This window comes from Narcine bancroftii, chromosome 4, assembly GCF_036971445.1.
Source record: "Narcine bancroftii isolate sNarBan1 chromosome 4, sNarBan1.hap1, whole genome shotgun sequence".
Lineage (NCBI taxonomy): Eukaryota > Metazoa > Chordata > Chondrichthyes > Torpediniformes > Narcinidae > Narcine > Narcine bancroftii.
In genome coordinates this window covers 291,655,913-291,678,532 of record NC_091472.1, presented here as the reverse complement: position 1 = coordinate 291,678,532, position 22,620 = coordinate 291,655,913, and the positions used below count along the sequence as shown (strand labels likewise).

The following is a 22,620-nucleotide window of genomic DNA, read 5'->3' as shown; positions in this document are numbered from 1 at the left end:
CATGTGTAAAGTAAAACAATAAAACGAATGGAATCAAGTAGCCTCGGAAATATTTTATTCCTTTATACAATTCCTCTTTACGGCGAGTTCTGATTTCGTGCCGCATGTTCGAATTGACCTTTGTGGTCCTTTTAAGTCTCGCGTGTTTCGTTCATTAAGAGTTGGGAGGCAGAGTGCTTTGGAGTTGAAGGTATTTTCCCTTAATTCACGGTTAAAATGCTAGTTTAAAACGAAAGCCTTTAGATGCTTCCTGCTATGTACTGTTACATGATTATAAATGTACGGCCGTCCAGCAGCTATCACCTTGTGCGATTTTTTTTCACTTGCAGATATTTTTAAGTGGCACAACTCCAGCGCAGTTTCCTAGTGATCATCTTCGCAGCTTGTGATGCAAGTATGCAAATCTGTAAACAGAGTTCCGGTATTTTAGAATCATTTAAAAGTCTATCATATTTTGCTCAACTAATTCACATTATACCAAATGTCTGTTAAATCGTTTCATTGCTCGGTTCGGTATTTAAATAAACAATAAATCTTTTAATTATCTATTATAAAAAAAACTTCATTCGTTACTTTCTTATAATTTAACTTTCTTTAAGTCTCCTACTGGGAACAGCAATTGTCCTTCCTGTTAGTAACTAGAATTTAAATGATCGGTTTCTCGTTTACACGTCGATCTTAACCTTTTTTTCGTATATCGCACATGCTGACTCAGTATCCTATTAGAAAAGATAAATTGTATGTAAAATTATGTCAATTTTCTGCGATAATTGTCAGTTTTCAAATTAACGAACCCGTTTTGGTAGAAATCTTTTAAGTTCATCTGATTCTTGAAGTCATTAACGCCCGCAGGACGTTTATACTATTGATTATTCAAAAAAAAACAAATATCTACAACTTCTGATACACAATATTAGCATTTAACGAAGTGTAGTAACTGTATTTAAAATGTGATTGAATGTTATGTTGGGAATAGAAACACTCGTCGTGTTCTGAGAATGTTGACATCTCAGCCCTAATTTTTTTTCCCCCTGATATTCTACATGCCAAATAAAACATTGTAGATATATTTTAACCCTTGTGTACATTTATTTGAAAACAGTTGGTGGAGACTTTGTTCTTTTGAGGGATAAAGTTCTGCGCAGCACCTTTTCCGGGCAACAACAACTTGGAGAAAGTTCAGTTGTGGAGGACGATTCAGCAAAATGCTTTCTATAATTTGAGAGTCGGAGTTCTTTCAAATTTAGATCGAATGAAGAACAACTCAGTGTGTTGTAGCTTTTTTTTTTTTGGTTTTCAATTCGTTTTTATAAATACAAGAGGTTATTTTGAAATTGTGGTTGATTATGAATTGCAACATGTTGAATACCCCTTCCCTCAAAACGCATACAACTGGAGTATGATAGCAAGAGCACACCATTTTGTTCTTTATTAAAGTCCTTGATACAACTCGAAATAATGTCAAATGCGATACTCCGAGTTTTCCCCTGCAACTGAGCCGCGCCGAAGTCACTTGGAGCGAATTTCTACTGTTTATAAGCGAATTGCCTTTTCTAACCCTGAAGCGCGACGTGGTATTTGAACGTACAAAATAAGGGTAGGCAAATGTGGTTTAGATAAATGAACCAAATCCGTAGAACTTTGAAGAGGAGCCATTTCTCGAAACGAAAATCCTTCCTATGTGACATATCACTGTTGTAAAACCGGTGACACAGCTATAACGACCGGTAAATAAAAACTGAATAATCTGCCTACCTTTTATTTTAAAGACAATGGAATTTTCGAACAGTCACACTCAGGACTTGTGATTCGATTTGATATTTCAGTCATTCCACTTTATGGTTCAGCATCTTTAAGATATTTGGCCATGTGAACAATTCTTAGCGAAGTTAACGATGTGGCGTTTATTCGAAGAACTGGAAAGGTTGGTATTGAAAGGGGCGCTTTTGGTAAAATTGCAAAAGTAACATTCGCACAAAAGGACATTTGCCATGTGATGCCTTGCAAAGAGAAATGCTGGGCTTAATTTGTGCCAGTTTCATCACACGAGGAGCGTTTCATCCTTTGAAGATTTTAATTTGGTTCCATTCGTTTAGCTGGCGTTTTTAGATCTTTCTATGAGCAAAAGTGATTTCACCCTGACGTGTTCAAATGCACACAATGCAGGTCGAGCTGCGATAGTTCACGTCCCATCTCCACGTTTGTTGCTTGTCTATCGACGGGGTTTGAACAACTCGCTATCTCCTAAGCAGGAGGTCTGGAAAATGACCAGCTTTTCACCTCGATTCCTACATTTAGCACCCTTCTCTTTCACGATTTTCACGCTAAGTTCGGAATGTTTTAATGAACGCGATGATTATATTCGAAGGTTGTTGTCTCACAGGGATGCATCCCTTGAAGATGCAGGGCCAAGTCCATTTTCCCTGGCTTGTACCTTGGTGAAGAACTCAAGCTCAAAACCTTGGTTATGTGTCTATATCTTTGCTACATAAGAGACACTGTGTGATCTGGTGAGTTTTCCAGCGTTGTGTTTTTACATTTTCCCTGGCTCTGTTTTCTCTATCTAAAACAATTCCCAGCACATGAAGAAAGTGAACTACAAAGAGTGGCAACAATACCAAGTAAAGACTTCCTCAAAATCTTTACAAACATCCTCATCTGAATTCTATTCTGAATGCCATAACTTAGTAGCCCATGGTGGATACATGGCATTTATTCTGGGTTTTAAATTCACTCAATGTGTATTTCTTGGATCCACTTTGATAATCCAGGAAAGGCACTCCTTTCCCAATTTGCTCTCTCCTCCAGTGTTCTCATTAATCGATCATTAATCAGCTCACCAGAATGGGATTGAATTCTGACTATATTAGTTTTCCTGTTTGAATATTCGTTATAGCTGTTGCTCTCTGGCTGCTGTTACCGATGCACTTTTCATATGCAATTGTCATCTCTCCCAGAGTGGCATTGTTAAAACCACCCAAAATCCTAATTTTAGGGTTCTATATTAAAGGCATAATATTACAGTTTTCATTGTGTTGGTTGTGGTTTATGGAATCCATTGGCACATTTGTGCCTGATCAGTCATTGAGTTATGATACTTTCAGTAATGATCTAGGCTACTTAACAGGTTTATTAAACAATGATTGTGGTTTTAAATGAGGAATAACATAATTCCCCAAGCAATTTAATTGAATAATTTGATAGATAGCAGCACCACAAATTGACACTTCACAACAGATACATTTCTATCTCATTTACATTGCTGTAATGTCTGCTGAAGGGCTGCTTATTGTTTTTCAATACAAGGATAGACAGTTGGTCTTTTAGCCACCAAACACTCAGACTGCATGGAAACAGGCCATTTAGCCCATGTCAAGCAGTGGACACCTATCCCTATTAATCCCTTCTAACACTTGGCCCAGTCCCTACAATGATTAGGCAATTCAAATGTTAATTAAGACACCTTATAAATGTTGTTAGCCACTCTCCTTTCACCTCTCTCTCTCTCTCTCTCTCTCTGTGTGGCAGTGTATACCACTCAGCACTTGGGCTGAGGGAAGGTACCTTTATATTCCCTCTAAATCTCTTAACCCTACCCTAAATCTCTGTCTTTTAGTTTAATTCACCTCTGATTAGGGGAAAAGATTAATGTACTCTACCTTCTATATATTTATATGTGTCAGTCATGTCCCCTCTTCTGCTCCAGGGAAAACTGATCTAGCCTCTCCAATCTCTCCTCATAAACTAAAATGCTCCACCTCAAGCAACATCTTGGTGAATCTCTTCAGTACTAGCATGAGTTTTCTTTTAAGGTGTGTGACTTCAACAGAAGTCTTCAGTTCAAGTCTGATCAATGCTTGATTAATTGGAGCATAAGCCTCCTGCTCCTGTAATCAGTGCCCCGACCAACATTGCATTTGTGTTCTTAACCACATCACCTACCTGTACTGCTGCTTTCAAGAATCTTTGGATTTGCACATTTAAGATCCCTCTAGTTCTTACTACTCCCTCGGATGTTAGCATTTGTGATATTTGTTCAAGACACATTAATTCTCCCAAAATATGTAACCTCACATTTATCAGGATTAAACTTGATCTTCCATTCCTCAGCTAATCTCATTATCACATCAAAACCATACTGTAGTCTAGAACTACCCTCCATACTGTCAATAACTCCGTCAAGCTTAGTGTTATTTGTGACTTACTGATCATGCCACCTACATTCCCATCTGAATGATCACAAACACTTTGGGACAAAGACACTTTATTTCCTTTTTTTGCACCTGTGCTCCAACATTTTAAATTTGTAATTAAACAATTCACATACGATTAAAGTTCATATTCCAGATTTTATTCAAGGTTATTTGTATACATTTTGCTTTGACGATGTAGGAATTACATTGTTCCCCCAATTTATAGCATCATAATGTTTGAGACATTTGGCTTCACAGATGTTTGTGATTACTGAGATATATTTAATTGATGCAGGTATAAGAGAGCTAAGTTTGCTTCTAAGCTTTTGAACAGCTTTGGTAACTTTAGTTGCCATTTTTCAGAGTTGTCCCAAGGATAGTCAAAGAAGCCATTATGAGGCTAAAATACAAAAATGAAACAAGAATAAGACCGCCCAAACTTTAGGATGACCAAAATCAATCATTTGGAACATCATTAAGAAGAAAGAGCTTGCTAGTGAGCTCAGTTATCACAAAGGGATTGGTAGGCCAAGGAAGACCCCCACTGCTGAAGATAGAGGAATCCCCACACGCTTGACCGACGGATTAGAAACACTCGTCAGGAGTCAGGTGTAGATGCACCAATGACTGCTGTCCACAGAAGATTTCATGAACAGAAATACAGAGGCTGTAACTGCAAGATGTTTGTTGAGTAGTTTTTTTTTATAGGTCAGCACAGCATCATGGGCTGAAAGCCCTGTACTATTCTGTAATGTCTTATGTTCTATGATGCAAAAAGATGTGGAATAATGTGAGGCTATTCACTTTGAAAGGAAAACTGCAAAAGCAAACTTTCACTTAAGTGGAGTGTAACTAAAACATGTTATGGTACAAAGGGTCCTACCATCAAGGGTTGGCAGACAGCACATAATTAGAAAGGCATATATAATGCTGCTCATGTTTCAAGCAGTATGAAGAATAAAATCAAGGAAGATTTGAAGTAGCTTTATAGGCCATTAGCAACAGTGCACCTGGAATTCTGCATACAGTTTGGATCTTAAAGAAGAATATTCACTAAATTGATTCCTGACTTTTTTTAACTTTAATTTTTAATTTAGTCTGACAGCATCTTAGCAAGCCCTTATGGTCAATGAGCCTGATCTGCCCAAATATCTCCAATTGACCTACAACCCCCGGTATATTTCGAATGGTGGGAGGAAACCAGAACCCCTGGGGAAAACCCACGCAGACACGGGAAGAATGTAGAAACTCCTTACAGAAAGCGTGGGATTCAAACCCCAGTTGCTACCACTGTAACAACATTGTGCTATCCACTAAGTTTGATATATGAAGAGACTTTTTGGGGTGATTCACTTTGGACCAGATTTTATTGAAATTTAAGATTCTGAGGAGGCTGACTGGATGGAAGTGGAGAGTCATCTGGGATCTCAAACTAAAGTACATAATTTCAAAGTAAAGGGGTTGACCATTTAAGATAGAAATAAAGAAGTTTCTTGTCTTAGAGGAATTAATGGAATTGTCCATCTCCAATAGCTGGGACTTATCAACATATTGCAGCTTTGCTACAAAATATCAGTAAATGTAATGAGATTTTAAATTTCATCCATTTATCCTTGATTAAAACACATGATATCATTGTTGAAAAGAAATCAATCCTAATTGTCACGACTGATTAAACAATGAACTTCAAACAATTCTGCAGATGTGAAGCTTTGGTCTGGCCACATTGGAGGTATTGTGCACATTCTGGTCATCACATTACAGGAAAGATATGGAGGTTTCAGAGAGGGGACAGAGGGGTTTCACTAGGATGATGCCTGAATTAAAGAGCGTTAACTAGGAAGAGAGATTGGACAAACTTTGAATTTTTTTTCTCTGGAGCATCAATGGAAGAGGAGAGATATAATAAAAGTTTAATCAAATTAAGAGAGCCATATGTGGGCAGATAATCAGAGTCTTTTTCTCAGGGTGGAAATGTCAAATACTGGAGAGCATAGCTTTAAGGTGAGCGAGGAAGGTTTACAGGAGATGTGTGATGCAATGTTTTACACAGACAGTGGTATGTGCCTGGAATGTGCTACTGGAAGGGCGTTGGTGGTGGAAGCAGGTGACATTTAAGAACTGTTTAGATAGGTACACGAACGTGCAGAAAATGGACGGAGCTGGATCATGTGCAGGTAGATGGGATCACTTTAATTTGGCATCATGGCCAACACTGGCATTGTGGATTGAAGAGCCTGTTCTTGTGCTGTACAGTTCCATGTTTAATACACAGTTATGCATTGGGGAAGTGATCTTTGTCCAGTAATATGCCAGTGGAGTGAGGAGCTAAGAGGTGGGTGGAGGGGGGTGGGGAAACTTTTAATATTTGCTGGTTCCTCTTGTGGATAGTGTATGTATTTCACGTTGCTCTTAAGCTTAGCTTTAATTGCACTTTCATCATTGCATGACCCCAAGAGTATTAACAATCTTTACACCAATTATACTTACAGAAAAAGATTGCATTTTGAAATTATCAATTTAACCTGGATCTTCAACCTGGAAGTGAACTCCAAAATTATTTGCATTCAATTCATGTGGTAAAGTGTTCGTGCACCCTTAAAACTCTTAAATCTTTATCAGTGCAGCATCTTAGTAATGTGTACCTTTAATGCAGTAATCAGCCCTGCAAATTAACCTTCCCCTAAAGAAAGAGACATTGGGACAGGGAAGCCACACATGGTCAAAGATGTAGGTTTGAATGATTTCCACAAAAGACGGTGAAAAGGCAAAGGAATTCCAACACATAGGGCAGGATGACTCAAGCTAAAGGCATCAGTGTGTAGGCAGGGAAGAATGAGAAGCTATACAGATATTTGGAGAAAGGCAAGATTTTATATGCTTTGTAGAGATTGGGCAAATTGGGATTGGAGAGGCACTGAAACATTTTAAAATCAAGCTGCCCTTGAATCAAGACTTAATGTGAGGAAAATGGTGATGATGTATGGAATTTGATACAAGTAGGAAACTAGCTGCAAAGTTATGGGAAAGAAACAAGTCTGATTCAGAGGGCATTAGAATAGTCAAGTTTTTGAAGACAATAAAAGCATTGATGAGGATTGCAGCTAACAAGAAAAACAATGTACAAAGTTATGGGTACAAAGGGTGCATTGCAAGAACATCCTGGCCCACCCATTTCCTCCATGACCACCTGCATATCCTCACCACAGCATTCCTCCATCCCTCAAGCCAGCTATGAAATGATGTGATGTGCCTTTCAGGACTGCTACCATAAAAATGGTCCCAGAGCCTGTGAAGATGGGCACCATAACAGGTGAATAGATGGCTTTTTTCCACAGGAATGTATGTGTTTAAATACATCAACTTTCAGGATAATGTAATTGGGAGGAGATGGAATAATATCCAGGGATAAAATGTTCTTGACTGCAGCAGTTTCAATCTTATTATTTTAATAACAGTGCATTTTAGCTTAAAGTGGACAATATGCAGGGCATGAAAATCAACAACTGCCGATACTGGAAATGTGAAATAAAACAGAAAATGCTGGAAACATTAAGCAGGTGAGACAGAATGTGTGGAAAGTTAATATTTCAGTTCTCATGAAGGGTGTTTAACCCGAACCATTTGCCCAGTTCCTTTTTCTTCAGATGCTGTTGGACCTGCTGAGTTTTTCCAACATTTTCTGCAGTATCAAAAGTTTTCAGTTATTTCTGCATGCAGGGCATCAGATTGATAGTGCAAAACAGCAGAATAGTGGCACAAAGTTGGATCCAGGAATCAATTGCTTTGTTTTTACCAGCACTGAATTAAGATTTAAAAATAAAGACACAAAGCTGGAGAAGTTCAGCAGGTCAAAGTGTCCAAAGTGGTAAAAATACATAACTGACGTTCCGGCCTTGAGCCCTTCATCAAGTTATGGAAAAATGTCGGTAGGCGTCCAAATAAAAGAGTGGGGGATGGGGGGGAAGAAGGAGGGAGGGGACAGCAGGAATTAAGGGGAGGAGGGATGGCTAGGTGAATAGAGAGGGAAGGGGGACGGAAAGCTGAAAATGGGAAGGGGGGCAGAAGAGAGCAGGTTAGCAGAAACCGGACAAGTCAATGTTAATTCCATCTGGTTGGAGAGTACTCAGACAGAAAATCAGGTGTTGTTCCTCCAGTTTGTGGGTGGTCTTGGTGGAACAGTATCTAAGGCCATGGACAGACGTGAGTATGGGAGTGTGACACAGAACTGAAATGGTTGGCTTCTAGGAGGTCTCTGTCACTAGTGTGGATGGATCGAAGGTGCTCAGTGAAGCAATCTCCAAATCTGAGCCAAGACTCTCTGATGAAGAGAATGCCATAAAGAGAGCACTGGATGCAGTAAATCAGTTCTGTGGATATACCAATGAAATGTTGCTTCATGTGAAAGGCCTGTTTGGAAAGGCTGGACGATGGTGATAAAGGAGGTGTGGGTGCAAATGTGGCACCTCCTGCGGCCACAGGGGAAGGTGCAGGGGTGGGGGGCTGACAATAGGTGGAGAGTGATGAGTGCAGAAGGGAGTTATGGAAGGAGTGGTCCCTTCGGGAGGCAGAGAGATGAGGAGTGGGAAAGACATGTCTGGTAGTGGGATATTGTAAGTACGCGAAATTCCAGAGGAATAAAGGACACTGTTTGACCTGCTGAGTTTCTCCAGCATTGTGTTTTTACTTCAACCATGGTGTCAAAAGATTTTCATGTTTTACTTCTGAATTAAGATTTGATGGATCTACAATTGACTGTGAGAATATTTTTAAAATGGAAATAAGAGATAGAAAGGTAAGTTTAATTGGGATATAGGTGGAATCAAGGCAATTAAAGTCAAGTTTATTGCCACCTGATTGCACAAGTACAACCCAAACAAAACAGCGTTCTCTTGTCCTCGGTGAAAAAAAAATGCAGAGACACAACCAAACATAGCACACATACAGACAAACAATTTATATCTAGGACAATATATTTTATATATATATAAAAAATAAAAATAGATTTTTTTTTTCATAAATGAGAGTTTTGGATGGTTAGTGTGAGTAGTTCCTTTGTTCATTCACCATTCTCACTCCCAGTGGGAAGAAGCTGTTCCTCAGCCTGGTGGTGCGGGCTCTGATACTCCTGCATCTCTTTCCCGACGGGAGCAGTCGAAAGATGCTGTGTGCAAGGTGGAATGGGTCCTCAGTGATTTTGCGTGCCCTCTTCAGACAATGATCCTGATGATGGGATGGTGGGGGGGGGGGGGGGTGGTGGGAGATTCCAGTAGTCCTCTCTGCACTCTTATGGTCCTGTGGATTGACCTCCGATCCATTTTTCTGCAGCAACTGTTCCATCCTGTGATGCAGTGGCCAAGATGCTAATCATTTGCTTCCATGAGATGTCCATAAAGGCCATCATGATTTAAAGAAGAAGGTTATACATCAAAAGTGAATGTGAGGATTAGGAAGGTGACGATATCAGAAAATGCGTAATGTCATTCTTGTGATGGATGTAGAGAACTTGATCAGCATCATGAAGGTAGAATGCATAAGGGAGATGGAACAGTATAACAAGTAACAGAGCCAAGCGAACAGGAAGAGGCTATACTTATAATCACAAAACATAATATTACTAACTTGGATTGGGATAGACTATATTACTACTGGCAAGGTTTCAACTACATTGCCGAATCATAGGAAGTAATAGTAAATTTGGCTGCAATTTATGAAGTTTACATCCTGGATGCACATTTACATCCTGTAAACCCTTGGTTTTTCCATGCCATTTCCAGGTAGCAATGAACTTATATGGTCTTTCTAGGGTGAGATTCTGGACATCAACAAGTTTTGCCTGAACATGTCCACTTGCCATTTCATGCACAAAATTATCTCTCTATCCCTTGTTTAAGAATATTCCAAAAATGTCAGAATCAAATCCGAATATTTGAAATCATTTGGTGATTTGTTTTAAGTGGGGCATGTGGATAATTGGTTTGAAGGAGATGGAGGTATTGGACACCTTTGTAAGTAAAGAGTTGGGTGATGAGAAACTGTGAGGGAGGGATCTTGAGAGAACACCAAATTTGGTTAAAGAATAAGATAAGTTTCCAGAGAAGAATTAAAGGAAAAAAAGAGACAGGTGAAGTTACAGACAGGAAGGCAGAAGAAGAAGGGATTGGAATAAAGTGGGTTGGGGTGAATGGAGACAGCTGCGGAGGCTTTGTTTCCACACATTTTAACGTGAGAAGGGAATATGAAACGGAGAATAACTTCAAAGGTTACACTTGGGAATGAAAACTGGAGTTTAAAATTTCTTGATAATTTGAGAGCAGCTGGAAACCAATCAAAGTTGATTTGTCATGATTGATATTAGATCTGCCAGAAACTACAAGGCTGAATGTGTGCCAGGTTGTTTTGAACTTGCTTGAATGTCAGGTCTCAGACACAGAAGGAGCAGAGGAGATGGTGATGGGGGATGGGTGGCATGATGGTCATCGATGATAGTTGAAGAAGACCGCAGAGCCCACCTCACTGACAAAAGGCAAAGGAGGAAAAACCCAACACCCAACCCCAACCAACCAATTTTCCCCTGCAACCGCTGCAATCGTGTCTGCCTGTCCCGCATCGGACTTGTCAGCCACAAACGAGCCTGCAGCTGACGTGGACTTTTTACCCCCTCCATAAATCTTCGTCCGCGAAGCCAAGCCAAAGAAGATAGTTGAAAACCAGAAAATGCTGGAATTGCACTATTGACGAAGCAGTGACTTTAAAGAGAGAGAGAACAAGGCAGAACCTCAGCAAAACATTGAGGATGTGGAATTCTGTAAAAGGAGCTGGAAGCAAGCAAGTGGATGACCTTTCGCTAGAATGGTCATTGACTTAGCTCTAGATTCCTTATGCATTTCCTAGAGCAGACTTCATTATGGTTGGTCAAAAAGTAGCCAGAACATTGATGAGAGGAATACAATGTTGGAGTGTGAACTGCAGGAATACCACAATAAATCAGGTGGTTATGAAAACAACTGGCAGCAAATGGATTTTTTTTCAATAATAATAACATTATAGAAGTCATGAGAAAGAACCACAGGGCAGAAAAAGTGTCTATTCAAAGAGAAAAGACCATTCTAACAAGGATCACATATTCAACATTCGTGAACTTTGTGTTGTAATTTTAACACAGCAGCATTTCAAAGAAATCTTTGAAAGCCATAAATTTGGACTTGGAGCCAAATTCCTTGAAGCAAACAGTGACAATATTGCTGAATTAAAGAATCGAGTATTCAATTTCAGGATGTTTCTGGACTTGGCTTTGAAGGATTGATTTGTGCGTACATTTGCAGGTGAGCATATTCAGGCAACCTCTTCAATGTACAGGATCTCATGCTTGATAGAGCATATAAAATTGTTGCTGCCATGGAAATGATGTCCGACAATGTAAGAGAGTTTCAGACGTCACAGGATATAAGTGTACATGCAGCATGTAAACCTGTCATAGCAGCAGGATCTTCTTTATAGGAACAGAATTTTGCAGGTGCAGTACATGTTTCTGGTGGGAAGCCACTTAACTCAGCTTTCTCCATTTTGGACAGCTCATTGTTTTACTGCTAGAAGACAAGGCATCTTTTGAAAGCTTGCAAATCAAGAGAAAGCACCATAGTGGACAGCGAGGAAGTAAATGTAATAATGACTTGTGGGAGGCATTTAGCATATACAAAAAGTGAAGAAGGATAATAAATAAAGCACTTTAAACTGCATTTATGTTACAAATGGCAAAAGGAAAAATAATAGCTGTGACATCAAGGCAACAATGATGTTGAAATGAGCACAGACTCTGGTGTAGATTGCTCTCTTTTAGAATGAGACCTGCAGAATCGGATTGGGTTCTATGGTTTGTTGAGGAGAATATCAGCGATTCTGGATGTCTAAAGGCTGGAGAATATGAAGGAACATGGTTTTCCGGAATGAACCATGATATCATGCTAGATTTTTTAACAGACTGAGAAACCAGATTAACATCTTTCCACCTGATATGAAGGAGATATTAGAGCAAGGACCCACCAAGTATGTGCACTCCTTAGTAGCAAATGATTCCAGCTACATGACCTCAGTAAAAGAACATTAAAACTTGCATGTGATGCCTCAAACAATGAGGTATTTGTCATTCAATATAACAGAAATTGATTATGAAAGACCAATATACAAGCTTCTCACATGGTGACAAAGGGTGAAATGAATTTTGCGTTATTGCAAAAGATGCATAGATAGTTATCTCTGGAGTTATTTGATTCCACTAATTTGATTGGGATGGTCTTTTGAGATTGTGACAGCTCAAAACCAATGCTGGCTCTTTTCGGGGCAAAATCAAACATTTTCAGCTTAAAGGTTGAAAAGATGAGCCATGTTTGTCTTTTTGTATGAGTAGAACATAAAAAACATAGGATCTCAAAGTAAAATATCACACCTGATACCTTCTTAAAGCTTCCATATGAAGAAGCAAAAGGGAATTGTGAGGTTAAGATATTTACGATGCAAATGTTTGATTGTAACATTTTGCTCACTGTTGTGGAAATTGGAAGGGAACAGACATATGGTGGCTGGTTGTAATGAATCAAATGTGTATCTGAATGAAGGTAGAGAAGGCATGAATTGTTTACAAATTAAGCGGAGACATTGAATAGTCATTTCCAGGTGCTGCAGAGACAAATGTTAAGGAAATTGCTTGCCAGGTACTTGCACGATTCAATGAATGGAGTGGCCAGTGGCTTTTGCTACTGGCTCAGAATGAACAAAGACATTGAGGACATGATCAATGAGTTTTCCTCTTTGCACAGCACAGCCTCCGAGGACACATGGTCCAGATATGAAAGTGGTCTGCCAGGTTGCATGTCCACTTTGGTTATATGGAAAATTTTCAGTAGCCACAGACACTCCAAGTGGCTGTATTTTTTAAACTCTTGCATATCCACTGCAAGTAATCTCATGAATTGGTCTCAACAACGTTTTGAGATTGGAAGTTCCACAGGTTCACAACTCTCCAAGTAAAGAAGTTTCTCCTCAGTGGCTAACCCATGTGGGACCTTGATCTGGACTTCCTCAACATCAGGAACATTCTTCCTGCATCTAATCTGTTGGGATTTATATAAGATCCCCTATCATCCTTCTAAATTCCAAAGAGTATAACCCCAATCTGTCCAATCTTTCTTCATATGGCAGTCCTGCCATCCCAGAAATCAGCATGGTTAACCTTTCACGCATCCCCTCGATGGCAACAATGTCCTTACTCAGATTAGGGATTATTATGTGTCACTCTCTCAAGCAGTAACATCCCAAATGCAACATGCTACCATGAATTCATGAGGTATAAGGAGAGACTCGTTAAACTTGGGTTGTTTCCTCTGAAGTGATGGAGACAAATAAACTATAAGATTATGAGAACCATAGATAACATAAACAGACATTATCCATTTCCCAGAAGTGCTTAATTTCAATCCTCTATATTATTTGGATAAAAAAGTATGAACAGAATCATTATAAACCGACAATATTTAACTGCAGTAAAGCTTTGTTGTATAGATTTTTGTCAAAGGTTTTATATGGGTGAATAAATGATGGGCTGGATTATGTTTTATAACTTACAAATGAAAACATAAACTTACAAGATACAGCCTTTATACCAGGCCTTGAGGTGCACCCACACCCTGTCCTCCATCCCTTATATCCCCACCCCATCTTTCCCACCATGGATGATGATTTCCCAGCATAAAGTCGGTAAAATGGTTTTCCAATACTGAGAAAGGCAAACAAATGCTCAACTTTTGTAATATTTGAGAAAACAGCACCAAAGCTAGCTTGTTAAATATCAATTGAGTCCTTGTTGTATAGATGGTGTGATCTCACCATTCATTAAAAAATTAAAATAAACAGTTTTGCCAAATTCTGTCTGCCAAAATCTGTCAAAAGAATTGTAACAGTGACTCCTTCTCCTGTTACAGTAAACAACAGGCTGACCCTCATTATCATCTCCCTCCATTCATCCCATTCTTCATTGCCTCCATATATCCTTCACCACACCCACCAACCCCCATTATCACAGCCCTGCATCCATTCTGAAACTAGAGCCATCCACTCACCTTATCACTACATCCTCATCACCCCCCCAAACAATATCCATTCTGCCACATCCCACCAACCCCCATTATCTTACAAGCTGCTTGACGAATAAATCCAGTCATCACTTTCACAGGCTGAGCTGTCCAAGCAAATGATCTTAGCTGCAGGACTTCATACATTATTGACACTATACCCTTATAGCCTCTAAATAGTTTGGTTTTGAGTGAGGGAGTTACCATCTGGTACAGGGCCTCCTCCTCGTTTCCTGCTTCTTGGGTTGCTGTTATGATATTGTAGATCCATCACCACACCCATACATCCCATTCATCATGCTCTCACCAACCCCATCATTAAACCCCACATACCTCCAGCATCAGATCTCACCTATCTTCATTACATCCACAGTGCATTGGCTCAACTTCATCCACCCCCATCAAACCTATTGCAAGCTCCTGTTTTATTTATTGAGTGTCACTTTGCGGGGTGGTGCAGACTGCAAAACATTCAGTTTTCACAACATTCACAGACGGAGTGGCATCATTAAGTACAAACCATAAACAAAGTTAATGCTCTGAAAGAAGTCAAAAGAAGTGGTTGTTTATTCAGAAAAACAGATGGAACCCTTACAGAGAGACATGTGATCATGAGTCATGTGTTTGGGGCGCTTACAGAAACAGGTTTCATTATTGATCAGGCAGTCGTCTGATAAACACAAAGGTGGAGAGGCTTTGTGTGAATTGGGCAATTTTGCTGATTCTCTTTGTCAGGAAAATTATTGAATCATGTCTATTTTGATGGTAATTTCATCTGACCCTGCCTAGGTTTTGGAAGCATTGTGGTGGTCACACACTTATTTTCCCACTATGCAAGGAAGAGGGGAGTTGTGACACCCACTTGTCTAAAAGGAAATTTCACTGGAAGCAACTTGACAAGGATTGATGAGTTTTCAGCGGTCTGATCACTCACCTCCTTTGTAATTACTTCTGAGCATCAACTTTAAAAGCCTGAGATTCAACGCAGGATTTCTAAGACTGAACTTTGAATTGACTTTTCAGAATTGTGCCTAAGCTGTAATAATTTGGGTAATAGACAGACAGACAGAAAGACAGACAGACACACACACACACACACACACACTAGGTATATTCATGCATAGGTAGGGTACATTTAAGTAAGATGTTATATTATTAGTAATTATTAATAAATAGATTGTTTTAAAAATAACACTGTCTTACTGAATTTCTATTACTGTTGGTCTGTGACCAACCACATCACCACACTTCCATCCACCGCTCCTTACCATTACCTCTCACTCCAACATCACATCCACAAACCTCCATCACAATATACCCAACAACGCCATCATCACCTTCCTATCCACTCCATCACCATACCCCCACCAACTCTAGCAATCCAATCACCGCATTCCCAACATCCGAAATGTTGCGATTATTTTCCTTTCTCATCACCACAATCCATCCGCCCCACTACCCATCACTCACCAAACCAATTCCCCACACTCCTCCAATAATGCTATTTCCAACCCCCATCGAAGCAATTGCCACTGCTCCCCACACCACCAATACCATATTAGCAACCCATGAAGCAGGAAACGAAGAGGAGGCCCTGTACCAGATGGTAACTCCCACACTCTAAACCAAACTATTTAGAGGCTATAAGGGTATAGTGTCAATAATGTATGAAGTCCTGCAGCCAAGATCATTTGCTTGGACAGCTCAGCCTGTGAAAGTGATGACTGGATTTATTCGTCAAGCAGCTTGTAAGATTTTCTGCCATATCACATAGACACGTCGATGTCAGGTATTTGACCCTCTTGGGAGAATTGAAGATTTCATCCCATTTTGCAAACCAGCAAAACAACAGTGCATTAGGATCATCTCATGTTATGGGACAATAGGGATTCCCAGAGAGGCAAGTGGTATGGATAGTAAACACAGTAATCTCATACTGTTACACCCTTCATTGTCTGATAGGAAGACCTACCACTTACTGAATGCCCAAATATGTTTGATCACACTGAAGGAGTCTTGCTAGGAGTTGTGGGGGGCTGCCAGCCATTCTCATGTATTCCAATTAGCTGGAAATTTTCCAGGAAGGTATTTAAATTAGTGGATGACAAATCATATCATTCACTGTCATTAACAATTGGTAACAAGACCAGCATTTACAATATTTGCAGTTTGTAAGCTGTACTCTCAAAATCTTTCAAAGCCACCGAAGACAACTAGTAAGTCAACAACAGGAACCTGTTTTGGGATGTTGCAAACGATTAGAGATTTGTCTTTTGTAGTACACTGTAAACCTGAAACCATATAAGGGATGAACTTTTGTGAGCTATGTTTCCTTTTAAGGGAAATTAATCTCTATTCATGAAGCCGACTGTTCATGAAATTTCTGTTTTCCGATTTGGAGTCAGGTCCTTGCAAACTCTTGTGCCAAGTACTGAAGTTCATTCATTTAACTGTCATGCCTCCTGATGCAGGAAGATCATTCAAGATTTTGCTGCATACTTAAAATTTCTCACAGGCACCTTCCAACAATCCTTTTAAAAGAGATTTGTTGGGCTATTTTCTGCTTAATGTGGGAAGTTAAACTTGCGCTTTACAGAGTAATAAACTGAATACAAGGGTTCTGTGTTAAATATATTGATAAAGCCATTTGCCTTTTTTGCCATCTAAGACGATGCTTCCTTCAAAATTGGAATGGGCAAAGTCACTACAAAGTTTTTATTTGTGGCCTTTTCCTTATCACTACGCCATTCCTGCCAATATTCATGGTGGAACTAAAAATTGCCCACCCATAACTTAACGTGACATCTCAAAGTATAAGAACTGATATTAAAAACTCATTCCTACATTGTCATCTTTCAGCAGTTTTCATCAAGAGTGGTGGGAAGGAGGATGGCAGGAGTTTAACAAAAGTGGCAGTTTGTGGTAAGGGCCACTCAGATTTCAGTGGGAGCTGCAGGCAGGCTCTAGCACTGGCCATTTTGGGAGTGACAGTGCTCAAGGTGTAAGTGCAGTAGTTGAGGGTAATTGTCAAGGCTTTAGCTTGAGAGGATTGGGCAAAGAAGGCTCAGCAGAGGAATGGGTAAGGATAGGTAAAGTTGTAGCGACTACTCCAGTAGAGCTACTAAATCAACATGCATACACAGGGTGAGTCAACCAAAGATTGTTTATTTGAGTTTGCCATGCTTCTTTTATATCCCTCCCATCCTGGGCTCCATGGGACGGGGCTGGTGATGTCACTAAGTGTTTGCCGCCAATCCGCTGGACTGGCGGGTTTAAAGTACACATGGTGGGAGACACACGGCCTCTAGAAGGAGGCATATGAATCCGGCGTCCCATTACTCAGCACGCAGCACTTCACGTACACAGTCCATTACTCAGGTAAGTGCATAGAGGTCTGGCCCGCGGCTCCGCCCGTTTGCTGGTGAGCTGCGCCGGCGATGGTTCATGATACCACGCTATGCGGCCGCTCAGCCTGCCATACAGCCACTACACTATCCTCCCCAGAATCGTCGTTCGAAACCAATGAACTGACCGCATGCACCTTAGGTGGATACCCTTGTCGCCTGGGCTGGGGGCAAAGAATGGGGGAAGTAGGATCCACATATGCAGGCTTGAGTCTCTCCACACTAAACAGTTGCAAATGCCCCTCAATGCCCAAAGTATACACAACCCCGACCCTCTTAACCATGTGGAAATGGCCTTCATATGGCTGTTGCAACAGTGCTCCTGGGACCTGTCTGCGCACAAACACAAAGTCAGCATTGAGAAGAGGTGGGGGCACATGCTGCTTAGGGGTTCCATGCCAGTTGTTTGGAATAGGTTTGCTAACTGTGATGCTGTGTAGAAGATGGTGAAGGATGTTCAGGTCAGAGTTGGATGAAAAGTGAATGTCCCTTGGAACTGAGAGTACCGAACCATAAATTATCCCCACGGATGATGCAGGCATATCTTCCTTGGGAGCGGTGCGCACTCCCAGTAGAACCTATGGTAACTCATAGATCCAATTAGGATTGACCAGGGCAGCACTGGGATTAGGATGTACGAGCATCACTGCATTGACCAGAATTTGGCAGTTGTGAATCCAAGCTCTGCCTCTGTTGTCCAATTAACTTTGAGTGCGGTCTTGAGTTGTCGGTGGAAATGTTTCACAAGACTGTTGGACTATGAGTGGTACGCTGTAGTGTGATGCAGTTGTGTGCCACAAAAGTGCGCAAGGGGAGTCCATAACACAGAGGTGAATTACTCTCCACGATCAAAAGTGATGTGCGTTGGGATGCCAAATCTGGAGATCCAATGAATGCTCTGGCGCATGTCTCAGTGTCACTGGATAGCAACAGGATGACCTCTGGCCAGCACATGAATCAATCTATGACCGTTAGGATGTTTCTCATGTTTTGGCAATGGTCCGACCAAGTCTACATGCACATGTTCAAAACGCCGGTGTACCGTCAGGAAAGGTTGGAGAGGCGCCTTAGTGTGCCGCTGAATTTTTGAAGTCTGGCAGGAGGTGCACGTCTGGGCCCACTGCGCAATGTCTTTTTTTAGTCCATGTCATATGTACTTCCACGTTATGAGCTTAATGGTTGTTCTGATGGATGGATGAGACAAGTTGTGAACTTGGTCAAAAGACGTTGTCTCCAAGATGCCAGAATCACCGGCCTAGGGTAGTCCAAAGACATGTCACAAAGCAGAGTTTGGCCACCTAGTTGCGGTGCCACCCACTGTATGTCTAGGTGAACATTGGGGTCCATGGCCTGTGCACTGGCCAATTCAGGAATATCAATGCTATCCTGAATATGATGTACTGTCGGTCTGGATAGCACGTCAGCGACGAGATTGTTTATCCCTGAGACATGACGCATATCCACTGTGAATTCAATTCAGAAATGTATGACAAGTGATTCTGCTGCCTGGCCGACCATGGGTTGGATATTTTGCTGAAGGCAAAAATGAGTGGCAGTTAAATGCTGACCCTCCAAAACATATTGGAAGTGCCATGTGGCTAGATACAATGCCAACAGCTCTCATTCATATGTGCTGTATTTTATTTCTGATGGCCACAGGTGTCAGCTAAAGAAAGCCAGGGGTTGGCAATAGTCATTGATGGACTGTTCAAGAACTGCACCCACTGAGGCATCAGTGGTGAGTGCCAGGGCAGCACTGGGATTAGGATGTACGAGCATCACTGCATTGACCAGAATTTGGCAGTTGTGAATCCAAGCTCTGCCTCTGTTGTCCAATTAACTTCCTTGTGCTTCGTGGTCGAAGAATGTCAGCGGCCGCTGGAATGAACCGGTGATAGAAATTCATCATGCCCAAGAATTTCTGCTTTCCCATAATGGTGGTAGGCTTTGGAAAAGCACGGACTGCGTCCACTTCACTGGATAAGGGAAAGACTCCCTTGGCCGTGATCTTGTGCCCCAAGAAATCGATGGTTGATTTGCCAAATTGGCATTTGCCAGGGTTGATAATAAATCCGAATTCATCCAGCCATTGGAACAGGCGGCATAAGTGCAGGAGGTGATCCTGCTCAGTCTGACTGGTGATGAGGATGTCAACTGAGTAGATGTAAGTGAACTCTAAATCCCTGCCCAAAGCATCCATAAGCCGTTGGAATGTTTGAGTGGTGTTCTTCAACCCAAAAAGGCATCCTAAGGAATTCAAATAGCCTGAAAGGAGAAATAATTGCTGTTTTGGGAATATCATCTGCATGGACTGGGATTTGGTGGCATCCCTTGACAAGATCGACTTTAGAAAAAACACAGCAATTGTGCAGATGGGAGGTGAAATCTTGTATATGAGTAATGGGGTATCTGTCAGGTGTAGTTATATTAATGAGCCTGTGGTAATCACCGCAGGGACTCCATCCACTGGTGTTCTTGGGTACCATGTGTAATGGCAATGCCCGAGGACTGTTGGAGTGTCGAATGATTCTTCCATGGCAGTAAGTTCTGCCTTTGCCTGGTGCGGCGTATCCGGCGGAAGACGATGAGCCCTGGCGTAAATCGGCAGGCCTGAGGTGTTGATGTAGTGGGACACACCACGGGCCGTTTTGGAGATATTGAAATTAAGAGAGAGCACACCAGGAAATTTGCTAAGCAGGGCAGCATAGGCGTCGCTGTGCACCCCAAGCTGGAAAACTCACTCCTTGCTGCATTACCAACAGGTACATTTGGAAAGTGGTGGCATTAACTAATTTCCTCCGCTTCACGTCGACAAGCAAGTCATGGGATCGTAAGAAATCTGCACTCAAAATGGGCTGTGCAACAGAAGACAAAACACAATCCCACTGGAATGTAGCTCCTCCTATCCTAATCGTGGTGGGTCGTGTGCCAAAGCTAGGAATGGAAGTCCCATTTGCTGCTTGAAGAGCCAGGTGTTGTGGCTTATGTGTCTTCTCAAAATAGGTCGGCGGGAGCCAGCTGACTTAGCGCCCGTGTCTACGAGACACTTGTGTTTACCAGAGGTATCCTGAATATACAGGAGGCCAATATTCATGCCAGCTGCCGAGGCCACTACTGGCAGCTGGCTCTGTCATTTCCCAACTTTTTGTTGTGGTAGCTACATGGGGGGGATACATCTATGGGCATTTTTCCCCCAGCAGCGATGGTAAAAACACCATTCTCATTGCCTGTTGGTACATTCCTCCTTCTTTCTTTGAACTGCAGGCATAGGTGGCTCACAAGGCATGGGAAATGTATCCGCTGTGAATACAGGATGAATGTGAGCAGACTTTTGTGTTGGCATATGGGAGAGTCTGTCAACCTCCCGGACCATGTCATGGGGACAGCAGAAATCCATGAGAGCTATTGGTATCGAGACATGAACCAGGAGTTTTGACAGGAATAGAGTCTCAAAAAGCAAGCAATGAGAATAATGTCCGCTAACGCGAGCATCTCATTCATCAGGTCAGATGGATTCCTGACACCCAGCCCTCCATATTCAAAAGTCACATGCCATGCTCGCAATTCAAGTGTGCCCAGGAGAAATTGGCAGAACCTGGTGTACTGGTTGTCTGCTGTGGGGTGGGCAATAAATTCCCTCACTTTAGCTGCTGTAGCAGCATCCAACGCCCCAACAACATGCCAAAGTTTTGTGTCCTCTGCCATTATGCCATGAAGATGAAGATGAAGCCTGATTAAGTTATACCCGAGGTTGGTGGGTCCAAAAAGGAGGTAAGTGAACTCCCACCACATTAACTGCAGCTGTTGCGTCCATGATAACTGTAGATTCAAGCTTCGGCTGAATCTTGCAGTCGGGGTCACCAATTGTAGCGGCTACTTCGGTAGAGCTACTAAATCAACACACATATACAGTCAACCAAAGACTGTTTATTTGAGTTTGCCACGTTTCTTTTATATCCCTCCGATCCTGGGCTCCACAGGACGGGGGTGGTGACGTCACTAAGTGTTTGCCACCAATCCGCGGGGCTGGTGGATTTAAAGTACACATGGTGGGAGACCCATGCCCTCTAGAAGGAGGCATATCAATCTGGTGTGCCGTTACACAGCATGTAATACTGCGTGTACGTGGTCCATTACTCAGGTAAGTGCATAGCGGTCCAGTCCGCGGCGCCACACGATCGCTGGAGAGCCGCACCGGCGACGGTTTGCGTTACCGTGCTGTGCGCCTGCTCGACCTGCTACACAGCCACTACAAAGTTTTCTTTTAATCCTGCAGAGAAACTGGGATGCCAGTCAGGATGTGGAAGATCAGCAAAACTTACTGTGTTCCTGGTGTCTGCATCTGTGGGAAGTTAATCAGTGCAGCTCCATTCTGACCATGTCAAGGAAATAGAGCTGGAGTATGATGAAATCAGGATTGTCCAGGAAGCTGAGAGGATCATAGGAGTTATCGTTGTGTGGTCACACCCAAGGCACAGGCTGCAGGTAGCTGGGTGACCACTAAGAGAGGTAAAGGGAGCAGGCAGTGCAGCATTCCCCTTTAGCAATTCCCCTTATTAACAGGTATATCTCTTTGAATACTGTTGGGGCAATGCCTTATCTGAAGATAGATGCAGTAGCCACTTCATTGTGACATCATAACTGGATTTGAGGGAACAGATAAGTCAAGTGGAATGATAATTACAGGAAGCTCCATAGTTAAAGAGCACAGATTGGCATTTCAGGGACTGCCAGATTTTGTATTGCCTCCTGAATGCCTGGGTCAAGGATATCTCTGTGCAGTTACTAGATGAGATGGTCCAAACTAGGAGTCAAGGTTGGACAAGTTTGGGTTTGTCTCTAGAGTGTCAGAGACTGAGGTAAGACCAGATAGAAATTTATAAAATTATGGATGCA

General features: G+C 41.6%; 1 long non-coding RNA gene across 1 annotated transcript; it reads right to left on the bottom strand.

Moving 5' to 3' along the window:
- Positions 1-33: 33 nt before the first annotated feature.
- On the bottom strand, positions 34-22,334 carry LOC138762101 (uncharacterized). Its single transcript, XR_011356753.1, has 2 exons — positions 22,047-22,334; positions 34-404 (listed from the first exon to the last, which is right to left on the bottom strand). It is a non-coding gene; the product is annotated as an uncharacterized lncRNA (long non-coding RNA).
- Between the last annotated feature and the right edge of the window lie 286 nt (positions 22,335-22,620).